This window comes from Myotis brandtii, unplaced genomic scaffold (assembly GCF_000412655.1).
Source record: "Myotis brandtii unplaced genomic scaffold, ASM41265v1 scaffold1282, whole genome shotgun sequence".
Lineage (NCBI taxonomy): Eukaryota > Metazoa > Chordata > Mammalia > Chiroptera > Vespertilionidae > Myotis > Myotis brandtii.
Window position 1 is genome coordinate 1,197,336 of NW_005354519.1, and position 6,943 is coordinate 1,204,278.

Consider the following 6,943-nt stretch of genomic DNA (forward strand, 5'->3'; position numbering starts at 1 on the left):
GGTCTGAATTAAATTGTGGGACCCCCAGCTGGTGTCCACAGACAATTGGAGAATTGGTTGGTGTAGGTAAAAACCCTCCACATTTGGTGTCAGAGGTGTTGGGAGAAGAGAAACAGTTCTCTTTCAGTGTTGACATTAACTCCTGGATTAGGAGTTGACAGCTGGTCATTCTCTTACTCTCCTTGTAGCTACGAAGTTATGTTTGTGTGTTACTCTGATATTTCACAAATGCCCAGTTTCCCCCTTATAATTTACTTCATAGTTTCAACCTTAAGGAAAAATCCTTGATGGAATCAGCAAGCTTATTAAGATAGGAAAATAATAATTTTCCAATCCAATCAATCCTTTAGGTTTAATAATTAGCTGGCATTTTTTTTAAAAAGTAGAGCTTCATCATCAACTAAAATATAGTTTGCAATGGAAAAGTAAAGTAAATGTTAATTCCTTCCCTTTCAATGATTAATTTTCAAAGTAAGGGATTGGTTTTATAGTCACCTCAAATAGTAACAAATGAATGTGGTTTTTTTTTATTGTCTTGGATTTATTTCTCTTCCTTGATCATTATTATTAAACTTGTGGATTTTTCTTGATTTAATGTGTTTCAAGCAACTACATTCATAATTTTTGATGTTCTAATGCATTTTTAAACAACTACTTCAAGTATAATTGACTTGTAGTAAACTACATATATGTGTAGTGTAATTTGATAACTTTTGACATATGCCTACATCAATGAAAACATCACCATAATGAAGATAATGGATACTTCCATCACCCTCAAAAGGTTCCTTACACCCCTTTGTAAATCCATCCTTACTTCTTCCTTTGTACCCAGGCAATCACTGATATGATGTCTGTTATTAAGTTTTAGTTTTCATTTTTCAAGAATTTTACATTATGGAACCATGTGGTGCATTCTAGTTTATGTGTGGCTTTTTCACTCAACACAATGATTTTGACAATCACCCATATTGTTAAGTGTATCAATAGTTTGTTCCTTTTTTTTCTAAGGGTTAGTTTTTAAAAATATATTTTTATTGATTTCAGAGAGAAATAGAGAGGGAGAGAGATAGAAACATCAATGATGAGAGGAAATAATTGATCAGCTGCCTCCTGTATGCCCCACATTGGGGATCAAGCCGGCAACCTGGGCATGTGCCCAGATAGGGAATCAAACCATGACCTCTGGTTCATAGGTTGATGCTCAACCACTGAGCCATGCCATCTGGACTGTTCCTTTAAAAAAAAAATATTATGTTTTTATTGATTTCAGAGAGAGGAAGGGGGAGGGAGGGAGAGAGAGAAACATCAATGATGAGAGAGAATCATTTATCGGCTGCCTCCTGCAGGCCCCCTACTGGGGAGGATGGAGCCAACCCAGTCATGTGCCCTGACTGAGAATTGAACCATGACCTCCTGGTTCATAGGTTGACACTCAACCACTGAGCAACACCATCCAGGTCAGTCTTTTTTAATTTATTTAGTTTTTTATTGCTAAATAGCATTCTATTAAATAGATAGACCACAGTTTGTTTATCCACTGCCAATGCAATTTGGTGTTTCCATCCCTTGGCTAATACAAAGAAAGCTGATATGAACATCCAAGTGTAAGTCTTTGTGGGAATGAATAGTTTAATTTCTCTTTGGTGAATACCTAAGAGTGGAATGACTAGGTCATATGTAGGTGACAGTTCCAGTTGTTCCACATTATCCCAATGGGTGTGCAGTGGCATCTCATTGTGTTTTTAATTTGCATTTCCCTGATGAGTAATGGTGTTGAGCATCTTTTCATGTGCTTATTGGTCATTCATATATCTTCTTTTGTAAAATGTTTACTCAAGCCTTTTGCTCATTGTTGAAATTGGGCTATATATTTTCTGAGCGAGTGAAATGCAAAGTATAGAGAGGTTATAAACATGTGAGTTATCCACACAGGGACAGTGAGCCCTGTCTAGTTTTCCTCTGACTTCTATGGCCCGCTGCTCCTGTCATGGCCATAAGTCTGGTGGTGATGGTTGTGGGGCATTGTCAGGACGTGGGAAATGCAGTAAAGAGGGTCACCTGGCAGAAAAGTGGGGGGAAATGAAGTTGGCAGGTGTCTTATGGCATCATAACTTCTGAAATAAGGCCCATGAGACTGGGAATGCCATGAGTCTGGCCACCTCTTTCTACTCTTTGATTCCAGCCCTCCTATGGCTCCAGATTGAAATGCCCTCATATCAATGACCAGGAAATGTGTCTGTGAAGTGTAAACAGCACAGATTAATCCCATCTTCAAACTGATGTCTGTGTAAAGTAGAAGCACCCAGAAGTGTGGGTTTGGTGGCCTTTGCTCTGCCAGCTCAGAGAGTTTTGTGGATCCCTGGGCAATAACTTTGCAGTAATTAGGATATTAATAATTCTTCACACTTATTGAGCATGCAGCAGTTTAAAAGCATGTCCTTGCTTATTATATTCCTTCCCCTGGAGATGGGCAAGGCATTGGTCAGTGTTCCCATTTTACAGCAAAACAACTGATGTTCTGACAGGTCCCCTTCTCCAGTCCAGCCAGACCTCAGCGGGGTCAATCCTGGGAGTAGGACAGCCAGGGCTCCTTCTCCAGTCCAGCCAGACCTCAGCGGGGTCAATCCCAGAGCAAGCTTTAGCATCACCTCCTTGTGAACCCCCACATACCTCTGACATCATGGTTCAGGCCTGTCTTCTCTCTTTTCCCTGTTAATCCCCTTCCCATTTTTATTTTTTTGTGGGCAGTGCATGCTTGTGCAATAAACAACAAAAAAGAGAAACAATTGTGTTTGCTGGGCTTTGATGCTAAATAAACTTGAGTAAGTCCTACAATTTCAAGGGACCAGTTTCCTGGACTATGAAATCGGCAGCCCTCATTCCTGCCCTATCATTTTATGCAGATTCTTCCCTGAAACCAGCAAGAGCGGGCGCCCAGAGTTTGTGTTTGTTTCTAACCCAGGCCTGCAGGTGGGTCCTTGCAGTCACCACGAACCTTGGTCTTCCGTGAACCAGCCCCGCCAAGCTCCCAGACCTGGATCTACCGCACTTCTTAGCTCACCCTTCCCTTCCAGCGACAGCGGTACCCAGTGGTACCCTCTGTTAATGCCGGCAGCGCCACCCTGCGGCCAACCTGGAGAACAGTAGCCATGCCCAAGAGTAAGTGAGGGATGCTCTGGGTGCGGAGCAGCTGCATCCGGTCCTATTGGGTGGAAACCATGCCAGGCAGGGCGGGGCCTTCTCCCCAAGGAGGACGAAGGCGACTGGCGTGCCAGCTGGAGCCACCTCCGAGGCTTCTGCTGTGTGACCTAAGCTTTTCTCCTGTTCCCCCGTCGCCCTTGGAGTGGGATTCATGCCCAGGGCTGTGCCTGGGGGAACCCTGTCCTGAGGTCAGTCTGAAACCCTCCCTTCCATGCCTGCAGCTCATTCACAGATCAGGCTGTGAGGATTCCCTCTAGGCTTCCCTGGTCATTCCTGCCTCCTCCTCCCCCTCCTCTCCCCCCCTTGTTCCTTCCCCTCTCCTCTTCTCCTCCTTTGTCATTAAACTCCTCAGTTTTTTGGACACCCAGGTGTTTGTCTGGCTGCTGATAACCAATGTGTGCAGTCTAGAGACTTGGGATCCAGACACAAATGTGTCACATGTGAGCATCGTATCATTTGTAACGGGGAAGAGAAGTCTCACCCCTGAAAACAGAGCCTCCTTGATGGGCTGCATTCTCCAAGCCCTGCTGTGGGGCCCCAGACCCTCTAGGCTAGAGGACAAAAACCTGTGCCTGCAATTCCAGATCCCATAGGACGGCCTCAGCCTACTCTTCCAGGCTTACCCTGACAGGTGTCCCCCCAAACCTTCCCACAATTGATTTCCCACCTCCACACCATTTGTGGTGTCATTCCCTTGGCATGGAAGGGATCTTCCCACTCTCCCCCAGCCCACTCCCCTCCAGCCCACTCTCCCTGAGTCCACTCCCCCTAACCCCACTCTCCCCCAGCGCACTCTCTCCCAGCTCACTCTCTCCCCGCTCAATCTCTCCCAGCCCACTCTCTCCCAGCTCACTCTCTCCCCGCTCAATCTCTCCCAGCCCACTCTCTCCCAGCTCACTCTCTCCCCGCTCAATCTCTCCCAGCCCACTCTCTCCCAGCTCACTCTCTCCCCGCTCAATCTCTCCCAGCCCACTCTCTCCCAGCTCACTCTCTCCCCGCTCAATCTCTCCCAGCCCACTCTCTCCCAGCTCACTCTCTCCCCGCTCAATCTCTCCCAGCCCACTCTCTCCCAGCTCACTCTCTCCCCGCTCAATCTCTCCCAGCCCACTCTCTCCCAGCTCACTCTCTCCCCGCTCAATCTCTCCCAGCCCACTCTCTCCCAGCTCACTCTCTCCCCGCTCAATCTCTCCCAGCCCACTCTCTCCCAGCTCACTCTCTCCCCGCTCAATCTCTCCCAGCCCACTCTCTCCCAGCTCACTCTCTCCCCGCTCAATCTCTCCCAGCCCACTCTCTCCCAGCTCACTCTCTCCCCGCTCAATCTCTCCCAGCCCACTCTCTCCCAGCTCACTCTCTCCCCGCTCAATCTCTCCCAGCCCACTCTCTCCCAGCTCACTCTCTCCCCGCTCAATCTCTCCCAGCCCACTCTCTCCCAGCTCACTCTCTCCCCGCTCAATCTCTCCCAGCCCACTCTCTCCCAGCTCACTCTCTCCCCGCTCAATCTCTCCCAGCCCACTCTCTCCCAGCTCACTCTCTCCCCGCTCAATCTCTCCCAGCCCACTCTCTCCCAGCTCACTCTCTCCCCGCTCAATCTCTCCCAGCCCACTCTCTCCCAGCTCACTCTCTCCCCGCTCAATCTCTCCCAGCCCACTCTCTCCCAGCTCACTCTCTCCCCGCTCAATCTCTCCCAGCCCACTCTCTCCCAGCTCACTCTCTCCCCGCTCAATCTCTCCCAGCCCACTCTCTCCCAGCTCACTCTCTCCCCGCTCAATCTCTCCCAGCCCACTCTCTCCCAGCTCACTCTCTCCCCGCTCAATCTCTCCCAGCCCACTCTCTCCCAGCTCACTCTCTCCCCGCTCAATCTCTCCCAGCCCACTCTCTCCCAGCTCACTCTCTCCCCGCTCAATCTCTCCCAGCCCACTCTCTCCCAGCTCACTCTCTCCCCGCTCAATCTCTCCCAGCCCACTCTCTCCCAGCTCACTCTCTCCCCGCTCAATCTCTCCCAGCCCACTCTCTCCCAGCTCACTCTCTCCCCGCTCAATCTCTCCCAGCCCACTCTCTCCCAGCTCACTCTCTCCCCGCTCAATCTCTCCCAGCCCACTCTCTCCCAGCTCACTCTCTCCCCGCTCAATCTCTCCCAGCCCACTCTCTCCCAGCTCACTCTCTCCCCGCTCAATCTCTCCCAGCCCACTCTCTCCCAGCTCACTCTCTCCCCGCTCAATCTCTCCCAGCCCACTCTCTCCCAGCTCACTCTCTCCCCGCTCAATCTCTCCCAGCCCACTCTCTCCCAGCTCACTCTCTCCCCGCTCAATCTCTCCCAGCCCACTCTCTCCCAGCTCACTCTCTCCCCGCTCAATCTCTCCCAGCCCACTCTCTCCCAGCTCACTCTCTCCCCGCTCAATCTCTCCCAGCCCACTCTCTCCCAGCTCACTCTCTCCCCGCTCAATCTCTCCCAGCCCACTCTCTCCCAGCTCACTCTCTCCCCGCTCAATCTCTCCCAGCCCACTCTCTCCCAGCTCACTCTCTCCCCGCTCAATCTCTCCCAGCCCACTCTCTCCCAGCTCACTCTCTCCCCGCTCAATCTCTCCCAGCCCACTCTCTCCCAGCTCACTCTCTCCCCGCTCAATCTCTCCCAGCCCACTCTCTCCCAGCTCACTCTCTCCCCGCTCAATCTCTCCCAGCCCACTCTCTCCCAGCTCACTCTCTCCCCGCTCAATCTCTCCCAGCCCACTCTCTCCCAGCTCACTCTCTCCCCGCTCAATCTCTCCCAGCCCACTCTCTCCCAGCTCACTCTCTCCCCGCTCAATCTCTCCCAGCCCACTCTCTCCCAGCTCACTCTCTCCCCGCTCAATCTCTCCCAGCCCACTCTCTCCCAGCTCACTCTCTCCCCGCTCAATCTCTCCCAGCCCACTCTCTCCCAGCTCACTCTCTCCCCGCTCAATCTCTCCCAGCCCACTCTCTCCCAGCTCACTCTCTCCCCGCTCAATCTCTCCCAGCCCACTCTCTCCCAGCTCACTCTCTCCCAGTCCACTCTCCCCCCGCTCACTCTCCCCCAGCTCACTCTCCCTCAGCCCACCCCGGCCCACTCTTCCTCCAGCCCAATCTCCCCCATCTCACCGGGCCTAAATCTGCTCACTTCCCAAGCCTCCCAGGACATTGCCACCCAGGCTCCAGGACCAAAAGCTCAGGTTGAATGTGTGGATTTGGTCTGTTAATTATCTTAATGTTTTCTAACTAAAAGGTCAATCAATATATGTGCTGTTTTAGAAAAAAAAAACACTTAAAGATTCATCCTTTATTTTACTTCTCTGATATAACTACTACTATTTCTAACTTAATTTTAATTATTATATTTCTAGTCTAGACCAGTGGTTCTCAACCTTCTGGCCCTTTAAATACAGTTCTTCATGTTGTGACCCAACCATAAAATTATTTTCATTGCTACTTCATAACTGTTGCTACTGTTATGAATAGTAATGTAAATATCTGATATGCAGGATGGTCTTAGGTGACCTCTGTTAAAAGGTTGTTCGACCTCCAAAGGGGTCGCGACCCACAGGTTGAGAATCGCTGCTCTAGACTTAGTGTTTTTCTGTGCAAATTCACGTACTTTACAAACATAAGATCATATATATTAACCATCTTCAATGTGCAAAAGTTAGGCTTCTGCAGCTAGTTATTGAGCTTCCAGAAAGCAGGAACTCCTACTCACCCTTCAAAGCCCGGACCATGTCACTCCCGC